The sequence below is a fragment of the Halichoeres trimaculatus genome, unplaced genomic scaffold (assembly GCF_033239565.1).
Source record: "Halichoeres trimaculatus isolate MK-OKI-2021-1 unplaced genomic scaffold, fHalTri1.1 fHalTri1_scaffold_14, whole genome shotgun sequence".
Lineage (NCBI taxonomy): Eukaryota > Metazoa > Chordata > Actinopteri > Labriformes > Labridae > Halichoeres > Halichoeres trimaculatus.
In genome coordinates, this window is record NW_027437192.1 from 2767169 (window position 1) to 2788791 (window position 21623).

Consider the following 21623-nt stretch of genomic DNA (forward strand, 5'->3'; position numbering starts at 1 on the left):
GTTTCTTGGTGTTTTAGAGATCGATATCAGATCGATCCAGTCTTTTGAATGTCTTTTGGAAAGAAAAGGTTTCACATAATCAGGCTCTTGAATGGAGGAAACCTGAACAGAATACAGACTCTAAAACTCAGCATCCTGGTTTTGAATCTAAATCCAAGTCTGGATCTGGGTCTGCAACCTTTACTTTTATAGGAGCCATTTTTCCTCAGCTCACCTGGATTGAAGTCATTATGCAGCCACAAAATCTACTTAACTTTACAATAAAGAATATAAAATGAATAAATTCTAAAGATATTAAAAATCTAGTAAATAATTGTCTACATGATAAAGTTTTTGGTTTGTGAAATGTTCTTAGATTTTTTCATTTTTTTAAATCATACATATATAAGAATTTATTAAAAAACCTTTTTATTGTCAAAAATTTCATAAATTTGCAACAGTAATGAAATTTCAATTAATCAAAAAAAAAAAGGAAAATTGAAACATTAGCAAAATTTTCAAAATTTTTAAAAATGTGCAAATTGCTGCCCCAAGAAATTAATAAATGTGCAAAAATTCTTAAAAATTTTGAAATTGCTGAAATTTGTAAGGATGTTATTAATTTGCAAAGAAAAAAAATGGAATTTGAAAAAAAATGCTAAGCTTTAAAAATTAAAATAAAAAAATTGGATAAAAAAAATAAAACAAGAAAAAATAAAATAAAAGGAATTTAAACGATTTAAAAAAAAATTCTGGAACAAAAAAACTTTGAAATTTGAATTTTCAAAAATTTTACAGATTTTAAATGTGCACAAATTCTTTAAAATGTAGTAATTCCAGAAATTTGCCAGGATGTCATTGATTTTCAAAATAAAAATGAAAAAGAATTAATTTCAAAAATTGCTAAGCTTAAAAAAAAGAAATCTAAAAATTGGATACATTAAAAAAAAAAAAGAAATGACAAGAAAAGAAAAAAGCAAATGGAATTTTTAATAATTTACTCAATTCCACAAATAAAATAACTTTGAAATTTGAAAAATGTTCAAATAGTTGCAAATTCTTAAAAATATATATATATATAAATTTTTGTTATTTGAAAAAAATTCTGGAAAGGAATGAAATTAAACAAAAACTGCAAAAAGTTAACTAAAAACTATTCAATATTTAAACTATTTATAAAAACTATTATTTTTAATATATATATATTTTTTTTAGGTTACAAGGAGCCACTGCCAAGGAGTCGGGGAGCTGTAGAGGCTGCAGAGCTTTATCCACTGCTCTTTTCTTTCTAAATTTATTTCCAAATAAATAAATAAAACCAGAAAAAGTCCAAAATCCTCACTGTAAAAATTAAAGATATCTAGTCTTGCTGCTGAGTATTTCATTAATTTATGATTAGTTATCAATTAAAAACTCTGCACTGCTCCTTTAACAGTTCATAAGATGCAGGTGACTCAGTGATTTCTGATCTCCAGGAGTATTTCTCTGTCTCAAGAATCACAGAATATGGTGTAGATGTTTTCTTTTTGGGAAGTTTTGTTTGAAGAAAAGCAGGAAGAGGTTTTTAAAAAATGCAGCAGCCAGAGCAGATCTGTGTCAGGATGGAGGAATCAATATTTGATAGTGAGCATATTTGAGAAATGTCAGCAGCTTCTTGTTAATAGTTAAATTATCGTGTAATACAGACAGGAGGAAAAAAATGACTTGGCAAGAACAAAAGACAGAAAACAGCTGGCTGGCAGTCAGAGAGGATCTCCTTAAAAAGGAACAGATTATGGAGACGTCAGGTTTGGTGAGTTGAATATTTAGATTTTAAAAGGACACATTAAAGTGCAGAGTCGATGCCTGACTGTGGAGACAGCCTGGTTTCATGACGTCACACAGAAACCGTGTCAGGATCCAGCAGGTGAGAAGTTTGTCAGGCTTCCAGCTCCGTGCAGTGCAGTTTGACACTCACTAGGTGGCAGACACGCTGCCTCTGCCATACATCATTTCAGCTGTAGACACACTGAAAACATCCTTTTCCCCTCACACACACCAACACACACAGCAACACACACAGCGCCTCACCCATCCAGTCAAAATGGAGGTCACATTCAGCATGCTGGGGTGTGAAGCAGGCGTGAAACATCGCGGGCCAGAAGCTGTAAACACCGACCCAGAAAGCAGCTCTGCTCTGAGCGAAAAGCCTCCTCTGTCAGGACGACTTGTTTCTGCTTTACTGTCACCGAAACGCTTTCACAAACCTCCTCACAGACTCAGGCTTTCCTCTGCAGCCGTAATGAAAACTATCAATTAAAGCTGAAGTTGGAGCGTGTACGTACGGCGCTATAAAACACGCCACAGGTTTTATGTGCGTTATTAAACCCAGATCGTCTGCGGGGCTGTGAGTAAACATGACGAACAGAAACACACAGGTTCAGATGTTAATGCTGGAGCCGCTCCTGGCGACACGTGTCACGACAGATGGGCCGTATGTCAACATGATGTCAGTATCATTTACAATGACTGAGCTCAGCAGAGGTTACATAAACAGGATTACTGACGGGATTTCATCAGACACTCTCCTTCGTTTCCTCTTCATTCTTATATTTCCTAAAGTCAATTGATGTAACTCTGAGTGGTTCTGGATGCCATGATCCCTTTGATGCCAGACTTCCACCAGATCCTTGTCCAGTCCGTCTCCGCTCCACTGGAGTTTAGCTCTGACCTCTTTCGCCCTCTAGCTGGGTTTTTAGGGTCCGTCACAGAGACGGATCGCCAAACATCTGGAGTCAAATGATCTGGGAAGTTCCTCGTTAAAAACATTTAGACCAAGGCAACATTTATGTGTTTTTACCATTCGATAGTGCGGTCATTTTCAAGACACATGACTCTTAAAATGTGCTGTGATTGGCTGAAACAGATGTGAAGGGAATGACGTAAACACAGATTTTTTAGTGTTTTTAGATTAAACATTGTCGTGTTAACGGGGCCTAAATGGGTAAAGGGAAATACTACCTGGCATCAAGAAGTTTTTATTTTAAAAATCAACTGTGTTTTTAGTGTCTTTTTGGTGCCTGACTTCCTGTCTTGCTCAACCTGCTTTGGGCTAATTAAGGCTGTGTATAACTGATGCAGTGGGCTGAGACATATGGAAGCCCTTAAGATTCATAATTATGTAAATAAAAACAACATTTTGAAATAAGTAGCATTTTGACAAATAACAAATATATAATATGGCCATTAAGTTGTAAAAAATGTCAATTTTAATATGAAATGTATTTAATTATTCTTTAATATTTCATTATTATAATCAAATATAATACACTCTACATGCTCCGCCTTATGAGCTTTGATTAACAGACCTCGTCATTCTGATGAAAAATGGCATTATTAGATAAAGATTATAATATATAAAATACAATTTTACTAATATAATGTAATGTTAAAAATACATTTATATATAATGAAAACTTAATTTTTTAAAAACATTTTTTTATTTTATAAAAGCTTGGAAAATAAATAAAATTTTATTGACAAAAAGTATGAAATTGTCAAAATAATTATTTTGAAAAATATTTAATTATAATAATTTGATATCAAAGAATAATAAAAGAAATATTTTATAATAATATTGCTTAATATTAAAATTTAATGGCCATATTATATATTTGTTTGTAGTTTTTATTTTTTATTTATTTATTTTTTTAAGAAAATGTATTCATTTTTTTATAAATCTTTTGGGGCTCCATAGAGGCGCAACCAGCAGGCGACAGAGCAAACTCAGTGGACGTTGAAGGCCAAAACACACAAGATCCAACTTTGACCAGATTAGCCAGGTTACATCCCTGGCTCAGTCCCAGATCCAGGAGGTTTGAGACACCCATTTTTTGCGGGACGCTGCAGCAACGATGCATCAATTTGCACAGAGCAGATCTGGCGGGACAGAAGGTCGTGCACTAGAACAACAATAAACATCTGTTGACTTTCAAACCAAAACACATCGTATCAAACCCACAACAGCCTGGATTGGACGGCAGATTTACATTTTCCATGAAGGTCACGGCATGAGTCATGAGTTACGGAGCGTTCATGATGAACGGATTAGGTTTGGTCCTGGTCTGGAGTTTTTTGTCCGTGCCAGGCTGAGGCACAGCAGTATATATAGATATCCTACTTTGTTCATCTTCAATCATTTGAGTTTTTTAACACTTAGGATGAAGCACACAGAGTGCAGAACGCTGTGATAAAACTTTGTGTTTTATTGCTGTAAACAAACATTTAGAGGACGTTAAGTTCATAAACTGTTCAAACGATAAATGTTGAGGCCGAGAGCAGAGACGATAAGACGGACAGCTGAGAATAAAACAAACTCAGCTGACATTATCAGACATGAGAGATAAGAAGAGTGTGTATGTGTGTGTGAGGAAGCAGACTGAGGATGAAGAGTGACCTCATCATTCACTAAAACGCTGCAGAGCACATTCTGCGGAGGATTCGCTTACTCAGACATGAGTCACACCTTACAAATATTTAAGCTGGAGAAACACCTCTCTCCTCTGCTGAACTCAAGTAATCCAGGTCCTCCTGCAGAGGTCAGGCAGGACACGTCAGGTGTGTGTGGGCATGAAAACAAACCCATCAGGAGGAGCAAACAGGAGGACATGATGCAGCTCTGCGTGGAGACGGAGAGCTGAGAGTCAAACATGGAGACATCAGTACGAGACGCCGACACTTCCAGAGACGTCAGCTCTTTAAAAAGTCACAGCCTCTGAAGGAGATGAAGGTGATTTGTGCTTGGCTCGTGTAAATAAGCATCAGTCTTAGTGAGGAAATGTCAGGCTCACCATGAGAGGCAGCGTGACGTTCAGAGCTGCTGAGTCAAAACACACAGATCCATCCTGGGCTCTGAGCGGAGGAGACGGAGCCGGGGACCTGAGGGAGTCAGAGGAGAGTGTCACCCCGTGGGCCCTCACAGGGCTTCGCTCAGGGTGTTTGTCGTCAGTTAAAACAGAAGTGAGGCTTTAACTACAGAACAGAGGGGATGGAAGGTGAAATGTTTGATTTTAGATGAAGTTTTTCACTCTGAAAGGCAAACAAAGAGGAGTCAGCACGTAGATCGTTTGACACAATCTGATCTTTTCAACCAGGATCTCTCCCAAATAGTCGTAAAAATTAGACGTAACGTGTGTTACATAAAAATATGAGTTTTAACCACAGGACTCATCCAGTGACTCGTGAAGTCTTGAGGTTAAGGTGTATCCGTCTAATCTGTTACCAACTTAAAATTCAGGTTAAACTTTCTGCACGAAGTTGCTACTTTAAAGACTCAGAGCCTGAAAACTCACAGGTGAACTTCTGTCCATTTGTCCTACTACCATCCATCTGATCATCATTCCATTCATCTGTCTAATCATGCAAACATCCAACATCCCATCCATCCAATGGCCAACAATCACTTCAACCATCCATCCATTCATCCATCCATCCATTCATCCATCCATCCATCTGCCAATAAACAAATCCATCCATCCATCCATCCATCCATCCATCCATCCATCCATCCATCCATCCATCCATCCATCCATCCATCCATCCATCAGTTTATCCATCCATCCATTCAGCCATCCATCCATCTGCCAATAAACAAATCCATCCATCCATCCATCAGTTCATCCATCCATCCATCCATCCATCCATCAGTTCATCCATCCATCCATCCATCCATCAGTTCATCCATCCATCCATCCATCCATCCATCCATCCATCCATCCATCTGCCAATCAACCAATCCATCAATCATCCAGCCATCATCCATCCATCCATCCATCCATCCATCCATCCATCCATCCATCCATCCATCCATCCATCCATCCATCTATCAGTCTGCCAATCAACCAATCCATCAATCATCCAACCATCATCCAACCATCATCCATCCATCCATCCATCCATCCATCCATCCATCCATCCATCCATCCATCCATCCATCCATCTGCCAATAAATCAATTCATCCATCCATCTGGCCATCCATCCATTCATCCATCCATCCATCCATCCATCCATCCATCCATCCATCCATCCATCCATCAGTCTGCCAATCAACCAATCCATCAATCATCCAACCATCATCCATCCATCCATCCATCCATCCATCCATCCATCCATCCATCCATCCATCCATCCATCCATCCATCAGTCTGCCAATCAACCAATCCATCAATCATCCAACCATCATCCATCCATCCATCCATCCATCCATCCATCCATCCATCCATCCATCCATCAGTCTGCCAATCAACCAATCCATCAATCATCCAGCCATCATCCATCCATCCATCCATCCATCCATCCATCCATCCATCCATCCATCCATCCATCCATCTATCAGTCTGCCAATCAACCAATCCATCAATCATCCAACCATCATCCAACCATCATCCATCCATCCATCCATCCATCCATCCATTTAGCGATCCATCCATCCATCCATCCATCCATCCATCCATCCATCCATCCATCCATCCATCCATCCATCCATCTATCAGTCTGCCAATCAACCAATCCATCCATCCATCCATCCATCCATCCATCCATCCATCCATCCATCCATCCATCCATCCATCCATCCATCCATCCATCCATCCTGCCACTAGTCCGTTCATCCTGTCTTTCATTCAACCAATTACCCATCAGTCCACCCGAACCATCCATCTGGCCATCTGTCCAAAAATCAATTTTTCAGTCAATCATCCATCCATCCATCTATCTAATATGAGTTTTTCAACCCGTCCATCCATCCATGTTTCCAGTAAGCCATGCTGTCATCCATTCATTCAGGCATCGATTCATCCATCCATTGATACCTTCATTCATATGACCATTCATCCGTTTATCCATCTATCCATGCAATTTTCTACAATCCATTCATCCAATCATCCATGCATCTCTCCATTCAGCTGAGTATTCACTTGTTCTCCATATATCCATCTTTCAATCTCTCCATCCAACTTTCCAATCATCCATCCATCTATCTGATAATAATTCAATTATCTATCTATCTGGAAATCTCCACCTTTTAACTGTGATCTTATTTATCCTTCCATCCATTCATTTATTTGTCATCCGTCCATCCGTACATCAAACACACACTTCAAGAGTGACGGTTCATGAAACATGAAGACACCAGAAATGAAAAACAAAAAAACGACCAAACACGTTTTCATTCACAGTTAGATCGATATAAAAATGTAAAAACAAACGAGTGCAGTTCCTTCAGTGTCCACTAGAGGTCTGCTCCAACATCATGTCTCCAGAAACCGAAGGATGACCTCACTGAGACCACGTCTGTGTTTATACAGTCTGCTGTTCAGAGGATAAGAGCTGTATGAGTGGTTGGCTGTGCCAAGTATTAAAAGGAGAGCTTACACACACACTCTTCTTCTCTCTCTCTCTCTCACACACACACACACACACACACACACACACGGTACTGCAGGCAGTGTGTGTTCACTAAGATAGCTGAAAACAAATTGGCTGGGATGAGGCTGTGTGTAGCTGAAGCCTTGAGAATAAAACCACAATTCCCAGGTCGCACCAGCAGCTCTTGGCTGCGTGTGCAGGAGGCTCCAGGAGCAGAGGAGCTGTAATGAATTACTGATGAACGGAGCTGCGGTGCTTTGGAATAAACAGTCCGAGGTAATGACGTGAGGGGAAGGTGGAGGAGAAAGCAGAGGAGGAATAAAGCAAAGAAAGGAGGAGAGGAAAGGAGCTCTCAGAAAGGGAAATACAAAGTTCAGTTCTTCTAAGAACACACAGGTCATGTTGTCCGTTAAAAAGCAAACAGCAGTTTGACTTTCACACTCGTTTCCTCTGAGTCCTGGGTGTGAACAGTGATTACCTCTTGGTGAACATTATGTGACAGCAGCTGTTTGCTTTCTGTTTATTGGCTTGATCCGGACGTGAGCAACAAGGATGACGCACCCCTAACCCCTCTGGAAGATGAACCCAAGATGTTCTGGCCGTGTTGTGCCAGTGATGTCATTCAGAGCCAGAATCTCATGATGCAGGAGCCTTAATTAGAGATAATACCTCTTTTATTAGCATCAAAAACTGATTAACAAACATCTGTTTTCATCCCTTCATCAGAGATCGACCATGGAGGAGCAGCCTGAGCAAGTCGACCCAGACGTCCCTTTCCCCAGATGTTTCCTAGTTCCTCCTCAGTGATCCCAAGTGGTTTTAGGAGGAAGGAGTCCAGGAAGCCTCTTTATCAGATTCCAGACCACTGGATTTCGTCTATTACTGTCTTTTACCGTCTTTTAATGTCTTTTATCTCTATCTTATTTATTTATTTATTTTATTTTATTCATTTACCTATTTATTTCTTCTTCTTCTTATTATTATTATTATTATTATTATTATTTTTCTTTACTCCTTTTGGTTAATTTATTAATACTTCTATGTGTTTTTATTTATGTATTTACTTTTATTTATTTAATTGCGTTTCCTATTCTTGCTGATTTTATGTTTTTTATGTTTGGTCCTCATGGTCTCTCTTTTTAGACTGCATGGTTCTTGTATTGTCTGGGTTTCTATTAAGTATTATAATTTATGGAAAGGACCGTTCCACCCTTTGTCCTTTTACACTGCTTTTTGATTTTATTTTATTGTGCTTATTGTTTCTTTGTTTGTGCTGAATGCTTGTAAAGCACTTTGTAAACTTTGTTTTAAAAAGTGCTATACAAATAATAAAATTATTATTATTATTAATTATTTGATTTGACTCTCCTTGATGCAAAGAAGCAGCGACTCTACTCTTCTTTATTTGTCTACTTTTCAACCGGAGCTTGAGACCATTGGTGCGGGTTGGACCGTAGATCGACACATGTACAGGGGGCTTTGCCTCCAGCTCAGCTCGTTACCGAAACCTAGATTCCTTTGGGTATTTCATCAAGCTCTTGGTCCAGTTTTTGCTAAGGCCCTGATAGGCCAGACTTATTTCGCGACAGAGGGATATCTGAGTTGAAACCTCAAAATTCTACTAACCTGGGGGGACAGAGCTTTCTCTGTTGCTGCCCCAACCCTCTGGAGTACTCTACCACTAAACATCCGTACCTGTCCCAACCTTTCCACCTTCAAAAAACTCATCAAAACCCACCTTTTTAAAGATGCTTTTAATTTCTGATTGCCTCTTAATTTACTCCGTTATTCTTGTCTTTTTTGTCTTGCTTTTTCCTGTTTTATTTTCTGTTATTTTATATGCTTTTTTATTATTTACCTGTGTGTAATTTATTATTATTATTATTATTATTATTATTATTATTATTATTATTATCATTATTATTATTACTATTATTATTATTAATTCCCAGTTATTCCAATAAAACATCCCTGACTTGCTGTAGCTTTAAAAAATAAAAATATCAAAATATAGATTTTTTTTTGTTCTTGCAGAGGGTATTAATGATTACAGACACTGGCAATACAACTATCAAAAAAACAAACAAACAAATAAATTAAATAAAGTTAAAAAAAAAATGGTTGAGCAACATTTTCAATATATGTTATCAAATCCAGGTGTCATTTTAATTCTTTCTTATATTTTTCAAAACTTTACTTTTTTTTATTTTTCAATATTTAAATAAAATTCAATATATGTTTTTAATTTTTGCATTTTTTAATTAAAGTATTTTTGTATTATTTCATTTTTTTTCTAAATAAACTTGTAGCAAATATCTTAAATTATTTTTTAAAATTTCAGCATTATTTTTGAAATATCCAATTTATATTAAAAAAATGTTTTGAATTTTCAAATTTTTTGGATTTCTTTTTATTTTCTGCCAATTTATCAAAAATATTCAACAAATGACATCACATGTAAAATTTTATTAATTAAAATAACTCATTTAGATTATTATTTACTAGATTTTCACTCTGTATAGTAGCTTGTCTACGTTAGTGTCTTAACCTTGAAGGAAAAGTAGATTTTGTGGCTCTGGAACGACTTTAATCCAGGTGAGCTGACGCAAAATGGCTATTTTGAACAAAAGGTTGCAGATCTCTGTTTTACAGTGTCACATTTTTCAGATGCATCTCCACAAAAGACTTGTTGGCAAAAAGAAGAATGGATGGGCACGGTGAAGTAGAAACATATGGCCACGCTTTACTTTCACAGATGTTCAACTGTCTTTAAGAGTGTCGGTAAATGTTTGTTCTAAAACTCTGCTTCGGATCAAGGAACATATTCTCCACTAGGGGGCGATCTGGGGAAAATATGTCAGAATGTTTTTATGACTGGATGACAAGATTGTTTTTGCATTTCCAGACATTTTTGACCTCAAGCATCAGTTTTAGCCTCAAATATTTCTTACTTTACTGAGACGTTACGAGATAAGCTTCGGTTTTGTGTGTGACCTTGACAGAAATGTGAACGAACATGATTCAGAGCGCGAGCGTAGCCAGCTGAATGTGAAATGTGGAAACTCTGATACGCCCGCTGTGCTGCTGTGCTGCAGCTTCATGAATGGAGAAACGTTTTCAGCTCAGTCCAGCAGCCGCGGAGCTGGGGAGCTGTCCAACACCGTGGTGCTGAAATCCTCACCACACTTCTCAGAGCCATGAATCTCTCCTCTCCTCTTCCTCAGCAGCTCTGTCTGTTTCTTCCTCTTCATCTCTACTCGGGACTTCTTCTCACTTCTCCTCTTCCTCCCTCAGGCGGGTTTGGTGTTTCAGTCATCCTGGGACACATTTAGCCTCTGGATCTGGATGCTTAATTGTTCTCACAATTAAAAATCTCATCCTCATCCTCAAGGGATTTTTTTTTTGCTTTTTCTTTCAGGTTCAGATTGTCCTTCATTTCCTCCACACCGTGCCCCTTTCAGTCAGTTTTCCCTGTTATCCAAACACCTCTTCCTGTCGCTGTTTCATCCTTAAGGTCAGTTTTACCTCAGGAGGAAGCCACAGCGACAGCAGCACAGATCCTGGAGATGAATCCTCACTGTGACTGATTTCATTTGCTTTATCTTTGTTCACGCTGCAGCCGGTCGTCTCCTCCGTTTTCTGTCCTGACCGGCTCTAAAACGCTGCACTGAATGATGTTACGTAACCACAGACCTGAGGCATTGTTACAGTCGGTCGTGTCCCTTCAGCAAAGTTTTCAAAGGTAAAAATAAACACAGCTGAAGGTTAAATTTAATCCTCAGGCTTTTCTTTTGATTACAAAGGGACAGTCTGGATGTAAAAGCCCTCAGAACGTATATCAGTGATATTTAAATCCATTATTAATTCTGTTTGATTTCATTGGAGGCTCGCATCCTCAATGAAGTCCGTTTTAATGAATGAGTGCATCGCTAATTAAAGCATTAAAGCATGAATGTCAGTGTAGGAGTTATAATAAGATTCCCTAATCAGGAGCTTTGAATGTAGGAATTAATTTCCAGATATAGGCCGTTCACTTCATAAAGAGCCCAGAGTGAGACGCTATTTTTATCTCCCATCAATACGACGCCCCATCACTGGTTATTGTTGGGTCTGTGTGCGTCTCTTAATAATTAAAGATAATTCTGTCTGATGCTCATCAACACTGGACTGGAAAAACGACTGATGAGATGAAAATGGAGCGATAACAGAGGATTGATACGGACTATCGAGGATTGATTTAAGGGACTTTGAACGTGGCATGGTTGTTGGTCTGAGTATTTCAGAAACTGCTGATCTACTGGGATTTTAACCCACAACCATCTCTAGGGTTTACAGAGAATGGTCCCAAAAAGAGAAAATATCCAGTGAGCAGCAGTTCTGTGGGACAAAATGCCTTGTTGATGCCAGAGGTCAGAGGAGAATGGACAGACTGGTTGGAGCTGATAGAAAGGCAACAGTAACTCAAATAACCACTGGTTACAACCGAGGTCTGCAGAAGAGCATCTCTGAACACACAACACGTCCAATTTGGCCTCAACAACATGAAAGCATGGATCCATCCTGCCTTGTATCGACGGTTCAGGCTGCTGCTGCTGGTGTCATGGTGTGGGGGATATTTTCTTGGCTCACTTTGGGCCCCTTAGTACCAACTGAGCATGGTTTAAAGTCCACAGAAAAAAAAGAGAAAAAAAGAAAAAAAAAAGAAAAAAAGAAAAAAGAAAGAAAAAAAGAAAAAAGAAAGAAAAAAGGGAAAAAAGAAAAAAATAAAGAAAAAAAATAAAGAAATAGGAAAAAAGATAAAAGAAAAAAGGGGAAAAAAAGAAGAAAATGAAAAAAGAGAAAAAAGAAAAACAAAAGGAAAAAAAAAGAAAAAAAGAAAAAAAAGGGAAAAAAAGAAGAAAAAAGAAAAAAAAGGAGAAAAAAGAAAAACAAAAGGAAAAAAGAAAAACAAAAGGAAAAAAGAAAGAAAAGGGGAAAAAAGAAGAAAAAAGAAAAAAAGAAAGAAAAAAAAGTCCACAGCCTACCTGAGTATGCTTGCTGGCATACTGTTGTTATGCAAAGAATTAGCTAAAAATGTCACAACCGAAAACATCTGATAATGTTTTGGTCTTGATTTTCTCACCATAGGCGAAGCCTACATTTGAGAACTGGTTAGTGGTCACAACCGAAACTGTGTAGTCCCACCCGAAACACAGAGTGCTTTGTAAAAAACAAAGTATATTGAGTTAAAAACTAATATAATAACACACTAATTTGTTAACTTTATGTTCTGTCTTGTGAAATATTAACTTTGGAAACAAGTGGATAAAAATTAGACAATTTACAAGGAAATACTGCATTCTTTTTATGAAGAATTGTAATATATAAACTTTGAAATGTGTTAAAATATTCATTTTATTGATTGAGTTGTGAAAATTGTCCTGAAAAGTTTTTTAAAAATGTAAATCTTGAGACAACAGAATTAAAAAAAAATCTTTAAAGGTTGATATAATTTTTTTTTTTGCATAGTTTAATATGTGTTTCGGTTGTGACAAATTTTGGGAGAGGTAAAACTTTGCAAAACATTCTAAAAATACAAAATAAAGATTAACTGTTCTTTTACCAGATCTGTGACCTTTAGATATGGTACAATACATATAGGGGGAAATTTAGGGGACTGAAGCACACAAAATTTTAAGATATTGCCAGCCCCATTTTGGACACTTTCCGTAGAATGCCCCATAAAACAAGCACATATCTGTAAAGTACAGTATTTTTTCATTAAAAAAAAAAAAAAAGCGGGATCCTATAGTTCAAAAACTTGATGTAAAAGAGAGAAACTGAGATCAGTTTTGGATTCTGAACCCCAAAATTAGTTAAAAACAGCTGTCAGACCTAACTTAAAATTTTTTTAAAAAAGTGTTCTCCAGTGTAAACACAGTTAGGAGATACTCTTGTTATCGTGGGTCAAATATTTAATATTGTATCATGAATTATCCAGAAACTTCCACCTCTAATTAGGACTGTGGCAGAAAAAAAACTAAAAATTTCCATTCAAATTTTTTTTTCTTGGCAGTTGCCCAAGGACTAATTTTTCCTTGAAGAAGTTGCACAGAAGAAGAATCAGTCTCAGTCCTGGACCTGGTTCTCACAGTTTTTCACCAGATTCCAGATGAAACAGAGATGAAAGGCTCGGCAGAAAAGAAACGGTCAATACGGAGCCGAGCAGAGCAACTGCTGAGCTCCACGAAACTACACGTCCCATGGTGCCGGGCGGGGCTCCACAGATGGCGTTCCCAGGTTAGCTCGCTAACGTGGAGGGGAGCGGGGGTTTGTTTTCTGTTGAGGAGGCAATATGTCCCTCTGTCAGCAGAGAGGGGGAGGCGCGAGCCAACTGGCAGGAGAAGAGGTGGATATTTAAAGATCAGAGGAGGGGAGGACGCGATGGAGGAAGCAGGAGGTAAGGATGAATGAGACGGAGAGAAAACACAAACAGTACCAAATGAGTAAACTGAAAAGATGAGTAATTGTTGGAGTAAAGAGTCATTACAAAGATAAACTTCACTCCCAAAGTTATCTCCAGACGCAGCATCAAAACTCTCCAGACAAGATATTTGTAAGAACAATGCTGAAGCACGTTTGTGTTCCTCCACGCCGCGGGAAGACTCTCATTTCTCAAAGCGCTACTTAAGACGATGAAAGCTTTGGGAAACAAACCCTCATCCTGAAGTCTGCTCGACGACTGCGTGGCTGATAAAGATAATTAGCTTATGTGAAGCACACACGCTGGAGAGAACGACGGCAGGTCTGCAGAACAGAGTGTGTGTGTGAGTGAGTGTGTGTGTTAATGTGCAGAGCAGAGGTAGATAAAATAGAGGCAGAGAGATAAGCAGAGATCCACTGGAGAAGACACAGAGAAAGAGGGAGCTGGAAGGGAAAGACCTTGGCCCAGAAATGGAGGAAAGTCCTTGCACCAAAAAAAGCTGGTCCACCCCGCAGCCTTTCACACATTTTCATTCACCTTCACTGCGTCTGAACGTTGTATAATTCGAGGTCAAACTTGGCTTTAGCCATCAGGGGGGCTCGGCCTCCACGGCGCATGATTCACGCTGAGGAAACCCATCATACATCACCGCTGCTGTGCGGAGAGAGCGTTAAGAAAACCAAGATGCATCAAAACCCTTTCAGAATTCATGATAAGACAAACAGACCTGATCAAAATCTTAAGACCAGTTACAAAATTGCTAGAATATGCATTTTGCACATTTGGATCTTAATGAGGTTTTAAGTAGAGCTACAATATGCAAAAGCAAGAAGGGGGAAGGTGTGACAAAAAGCATTTGGACCTCAGGTTATTAAGGCCAAAATCTGCTCCAAAAATCTGCTCCTGATGCTAAAGCTAAGAAGCTGTCTCTTCTTGAGCGTGGTCGGATCGTAGAGCTGCATCAGCAAGGCCTCTCTCAGCGTGCCATTGCTGCTGAGGTTGGACGCAGTAAGACAGTCATTCTACATTTTCTGAAAGATCCTGAGCATTATGGAACAAAAAAGTCAAGGTAGACCCAAAAAATGACACCTGCGCTGAGCCGGAGGATCTGATTGGCTGTCAATAAAGACCCAAATTAAGGCCCTTACTGGAGCCGACTGCAGCGCAGTAACCATCAGACGACATCTGCAGGAAAAGGGTTTCAAAAACAAAAACAATTCAAAGACCTCGTCTCCTTCAACACCACAAAACTGCCTGTTTAGACTTTACCAGGGAGCATCATGGGACATTGAAAGGTGGAAAAAAGTTTGATTCTCTGATGAGAAAAATGTCACCTTGACGGTCCTGATGGCTTCAACGTTCCTGACATGACGAGGAGATCCCACCTGAGATGTTTTCTCCCCGGCACAGTGGAGGGGGTCCATCATGATCTGGGGCTTTTTCATTCAGTGAACTCTGGAGCTTCAGGTGGAGCAGGGTGGTCAAACGGCGGCTGGTTACGTGCAGATGTTGCAGCGGGCGTCCTTCATGACTGAGGGCCCTGGTCTGTGTGGGAACAGCTGGTTTTTTCTATTTCCTTTTCTTTCTTTTTTTTAAATAAAAAACATAAAATAAAATAAAAAAATAAAAAAAATAAAAAAACAGAAAATAAATAAATAAAAAATATTTTTTTTAAAAATGAAAAATTAATAAATAAATAAATTAATTAAATAAATAATTTTTAAAAAAACAGCTGGTTTTTCAACAGGACAACGCTGCAGGTCACAATGCTGGCTTGATGAAGGACTTCTTCAGGACAATAAAATCACTCTTTGGACCATCCTGATGTTCCCCTGATTTAAATCCAACAGAGAACATTTGGAGATGGATGGCGAGGGAAGTTTATAAAAATGTCCGTCAGTTCCTGACAGTTGATGCCCTTCGTGAAGCCATCTCCACCACTTGGAGCAATGTTCCCAAAAGCTTCCTGGAAACACTGGCATCAAGCATCAAACCAGTTTTTTAAGTGATGAACAAGAACGGTGGAGCTGCTCATTAATGAGTCCTAATGAGACAAACTTTTCTTCTGGTTTGGAGAGTTTTTTGTCATTTTTTGAGCGATGGTCTTAAACTTTTGATCAGTTGACCTGTGTCATGTGCAAAAGGTGGTAAAGGTCGCGCTCCATGAGGTTCGCCCTGGCGCAGGTGGCCTCTTTCCTGCATGTCCCTCCTCACTCTCACCTTGTTTCCTGCTCTATCCACTCTCCTCTCTACCAGTGTTTCTCAATTTTTTTCAGACCAAGGACCACTTATCCCCTCAGAAAAAGTCTTACAGACCACCACGAGCTAAACAGCCCCAGAACAACACCCCAGAGAACAAACTGATATACTATAAACTCGAATCTTACATGTTGTAACTTATTAAGGCTGCAACAAATTAATATTTTGAAAATGGATTGATGCGCCAATTATTTTTAATAAGTAAATTTATACATTTTATTTCTTCACTTTGCTTTATTTTGAAGTTTTTTTGTTTTTTTTTTCAATTTTGTTTTTCAATTTTTTTTTTCTTTTTTTTGGAATAAGGGAGAAAATGGACCTGAAAATCTTAATTAAAATTTACAGTATTTAGATACTTAAGTAATTAGATTAAATAAAATTACTAAACATTTTTATGAACCAGTTTTTGTAGATTTAATCAATTTCTGTAGCAGCCAAACAACTTGCACCCCACCCCCTTTTTTGTTCACAAATGTTCCATTTAAAAAAATAAACCACTAGGGGGCGCTGGCACCACAATTTGAGAAACACTGCTCTCTACTTTCTGATTAAATACACAAAAGCTTTCCCCCTAAAAAAAGCTGTTTGAAGGTCGAAATAGTCTGAACATAAAAAAACAATCCTGATAGAATCCAGATAAAACCATCCTGACGTATTTCCCCCACACCGCCCCCTTGTGGAGAACGTTTTCCTTGGTCAGACGCAGAGTTTGCTGATGTTTACGCAGCACGTACCACTGCAGAAAACTGACCACGAATGATCCGGTATCATGAGACGATGGAGGCACACGAGGCTTTGCTACGACAGCACAGATCAGTCATCGCCTCTCTGCAGACAAATGTTACTCAAGGACTTTACAGTTACCTGATGGGAAACAGAGCTGTGACCCTGTCTCTGTCGGTGACTCACACCATCCATCAGCAGTTTAAACAACCGAAGTTAGAGCGTGATTCATTTCCTTTCACCTCTGAGAGCTGCAGGACGGCGCAGCGTGAGGACCCAGCACAAGCTGTCAGATCGGTGTGTGTCTCTGGAGTGAGCTAAGCGGAGTACCTGACCGTCTGACCGTCTGACACTTTCACCCCACGAACGGGGCGTTGGAGCCGGCATGAATCCATCCCTGAGCCACTCAAATATTTCAACCAGCCATTATTTTTATCCTGTAAAGGTTGAACAACTGCTAGCTGTTGTATCTAATGCTAACTCAACTCACAGTGAGCTCCACGTCCTCTAATTAGCATATCTAAAAAGTCTGATTTGCTTTCTGATTGACTTTGTGATGACATTTAAATAGTCAACAGTTTTCATTTCATTCTTTTTTGTAAAATTTGCTGAAAAGATTTCAACTTTCAAGTCCCAAGTTTTTTGTCATATTTATATCCATCTTTACAGGGTTTCATTTTACTGAAGATGCAAATCAGTGTCAAATATTGGTCTCATTCAATTGTTACGCTGATGACACCCAGCTGTACATCAAACTGGTCCATTGCCATCACCATCATCACCATCATCTTCACACCACCCTCAACACTCACCACCTTTCTTTTCAACTTCACTGCTCCAAATCCAAAGCCATACTCACTGGCACAACCCAGGGTTCAAGATTTTCACTTCAACCTCACACTGTGGATGCTTTTAAGAAATGAATGAAGACATTTCTCCTTGAAGATGTATTTTACTTACACTGGTGCTTTTTTCAAAAAAAAAAAAAAAAAAAATATATATATATATATATATATATATATATACAATTTAAAAAAATAACTTCTTCCTGTAGCAGTTTGAGATTCTTGAAATAAAAAGTGCCTTATAAAGAAAACTACTACTACTACTATTATTATTATTATTTCTAAAGTGCTCTACTGACTGGCAAAACACACTAATAAACACTACATCCCTGTCTTGGGTCGTAAAAAACCATTGACTGTAAAAAAAAAAATAAAATAGACGTCATCTTGCTCAGCTCAAAGTGAGGTCGCTGCAAAAACTGCTCCCCCTGGTGGCTGGCTGCAGTACAGGTCAAATAATCCATCTCTCCAGTCATTCCAGATGGGCAGTGGTCAAACTTTAAAAAATTAATACGCCTGGTAGAAATGTTTCTCACGTCTGATTGTTGTGGTGATTTGAAGATATCATTTGGCTGTCTTGTATTCAAGCCCAATTTTTTTCTGAAAAGTTTCATTTTCATTAGTTATACGAGGTTAAAAACGAGGCTTTACGTCACGTTTAATGATGACTGACAGCTGACGTTCTTGTATATTTTTTTCGGGGATTGTTAAAAATGTCTGGAAGTAGAGTCAGGAAGTGATTAGACTCTCGAAAGAAAAAAACAATTATTTTTTTGTCACTCGGCTCCACTCAGATTCTCCCAGAATCCATCACTGTCTCTACTGCGCAGACTCTGGCTGCCAGTGGCGGCGCCTGTAACGGGGGAACTTTTGCTTCAAAACTGTACAATGGTTAATGACAGAGCCACACTGTCCACTCAATATACAGTATATGGGAAAAACCACACTGATTCCCTGATTTGACTGGTTAAAACATCATAGACTGCTCTCTTAGGAGCCAATATATGCTGTCAAGTGGAATAATATTGGAATAGAAATTACCATACAAAAAATACCTGAGCTGTTAGTGTCAATTTCACAAAAATAAATAATAAAATAATAAATAAATAAATAAATAAATAAATAAATAAATAATAATAATCATAATAATCATAATAATAATAATTAGTACATAAAAAAATAAAATAAAATAAAATAAAATAAAAAATTCAGGGCAAGCGAGACAAGAAACTGTGCATGAAAACCTTCTGAAATACCCAATAACTTTCAAAATAAAACAAACCATGTCGTATTTAACTAGACTACAGCAACAAACTAACAAGATGAACGGAGCCAGACCAGGAGTCAACAGGTCAGAGGATTTACAGCCAAAACAAGAACGAAGAGACGCTTAAAAATTGATTGGGAAGTGCGAGAACTCCTTTAAAAACAACTGAGATGCCCATCCCTACTGTGGGTGCCTTTTTTTATCTTTTCGCCCCTGCCCTTCAAAAGTCTGTGCACGCCTCTGCAGCATGTGGATTTTTTGAAGTGAGGGATCTTCGGTGCAATGCCATCAGTCTTTACACTGAGTGTGTGTGTGTGTGTGTGTGTGTGTGTGTGTGTGTGTGTGTGTGTGTGTGTTTGTGTGTGTGTGTGTGTGTGTTTGCCACATGGAGTAGGTCAACTTGATGTATGCAACCACACTGGAGCTGGGTTAGAAGTGTCCTTTTCCACACTTCCTCCCGAGATTATGAAATTTGACATCGACGTACGGAGACTGGAATAAATTCATACACTCTTTGTGTAGCTCAGTGTATTTAAAGGGTCAGCTTCTACACACCAGTTTCCTGGCATCAAACCACCGTCTGCTGACACTGACACACAATCTGCCCTCACGTAACATCAGGTAACTGCTCTGACATTCTCAGATTATATGCTCTTCGTTTAGACGCAGATTATCCAAGTTGACGAAAAAACTGGGTGGAATTATTTCATCTTCTACGTTAGGAGACAGATTCAAGGGAATTTCCTCACACACACACCCTCTCTCGTCTCTGCTCTTCATCTTTTTCCCTCTATGACACACACACACACACACATGCGCTCTCATCATGCATATGTATATGAGAGGGGAGAGCTGGACCCAATGAGTGCTGCAGTCTGCTGGAACAGTATCACAGGATGGCTTCCCCGAGAAGGAGCCAAGAGTTTCTGGAACACACACACACACACACACACACACACTCACAGAGAGTTACACACACACAGGTATGACACAATCACAGCATCCACACACACTTTGCCCCCTCCCTCTCTCCTCCACGCGCCGCTGGGAGCAGCTTCCCCGCGCTGCTCTCCAGACTCTCCTGACTGAATTATTCCAAATGCGCCACACTCATCAGCGGACGGCACATTCCTCTGCGAACCGCACACACACACATCACCACAAGCTGTCAACACAACACACACCTTCCCTTAAAAAAAAACGAGGTGCCCTTCCCTTCACTGAGAAAGCTAAGATGAATTCTCACGGAACGCGGAGAGACACGCATGAGTAATATCCCTGGAGTCTCAGCGTGCGCACGCAGCCGGAGCTCGCAGGAACAAGCCCCGAAGAGCGTGAGCGGCTGGGAAACAGCTGTGAGAGGGGGTGGAGGTGGAGTGAGGTGAGGTAAGGCTGGTTTTTGGTGAGGCGCAGTTGAAATGAAAGCAGCAGAAGAAGCTTCACTCACCCTGCCGAGCGGAGAGCAGCTTGGACGGTGCAGCAGACGAGCGATCCGTGCGCACTGGAAAGCCTGGGCGCCAAAATGTGCAGTTCTCCCCTTCTTCTCCTCCTCCCCTCACTCTTTTTCTTCGTGTTTCCTCCTCTTCTCCTCTCTTTCCCCCCTCTCCTTCTCTCAGTGCTCCTCCTTCCTGACTTCACTCCGCGCTCTCAGCACTGCGGAGAATCCGTTCAATGAGCTCCGCTGTAGTTTGGGCTCAGGGAGGTGGGACTGGTGTGTGTATATGAGTGAGGGAGAGGAGAGGGGTTAGAGGAGTGTGTGTGTTTGTGTGTGTGTGTTTGTGTGTGTGTGATGTGGGCTGGAGGGAGAAGACGACACGCGCGCGCACGCACGCGGACTGCACGGCTGGAATCGAGGACACATCGTGCGAGATGACAGCATGACTGATTCAAACACACAGCAACAATTAGCATGGTGAAAGTCATTAATGAACACACACTCAGACACACATCTGTAGTGTGAGTGGGCACTCACACACCCACCACTCTCTCCCTCTGTTATAACGCAGAATGTAAATGACTGGCAGCAGTGGACACACCTCACGACTGATCCACTCAAAGTGAAACTTTTCAGGGTTTGAGGAGAAATCTGTCACTCTGCACAACAAAATCTATGGAATACCCCTTTAATGAAAAGCTCAAACTCCTGTGTTCTTGTTCAGATGCACAAGAGGAGAAAACTGCAGTTCCTCAAGAGTCCACTGGAGGCTGGCTCAAAACACAACAAAGCCCCATGTGGTCCTATTTAAAAGCGCCCATTTCCCAGATCTTAAAAAAAAAGGAAGAAATGTGCAGAGTGACTTTAAGTTGATAGTCACTCAGTTTGATACTCTGGTTAATTTGACAGACAGATGGGGTCGTAGTAGCTTTTAAACAGACAGTTTTATGCTGCATTCATGAGCTCCTCAGGTGGTATCTGTTCTGCTGTGGAGGAATCGTCCCTCTGACTTCAGTTTGGTGTCAATCTTTCGATTCAGAAAGTTGGACTACATGTAACCATGGTCGCATTGTTTACATGTGAAATCAGCTGTTAGCAGCCTGTAGCATGTCATTGCTAACTGGTGCAATGCCGGATGTTTCCCACAAGGTGAGGAGAAGGAGGTGAGGACGACGTGCTGGTTCTCAGGTGTGAGCTAAGAAGTGACGACATGGACCTGTCCTTCCATCCATCGTTATTGGGAACGT

The 21623-nt window shown here is 39.6% G+C and overlaps 1 protein-coding gene across 2 annotated transcripts in view; it reads right to left on the bottom strand.

Annotated features, from left to right (window-relative positions):
• Window positions 1-21623, bottom strand: part of LOC141803048 (voltage-dependent calcium channel gamma-7 subunit-like) — an 81046-nt gene that overhangs the window by 33051 nt on the left and 26372 nt on the right. The window contains exon 1 of one of the 2 annotated variants that reach the window (XM_074686919.1): window positions 20389-20687. The exons of the other annotated variant lie outside the window; for it this stretch is intronic. The gene's annotated coding sequence lies outside the window, so the exon portion shown is untranslated. Of the gene's footprint in view, window positions 1-20388; window positions 20688-21623 lie in introns of those variants that run through there. 2 annotated transcript variants of the gene reach the window in all.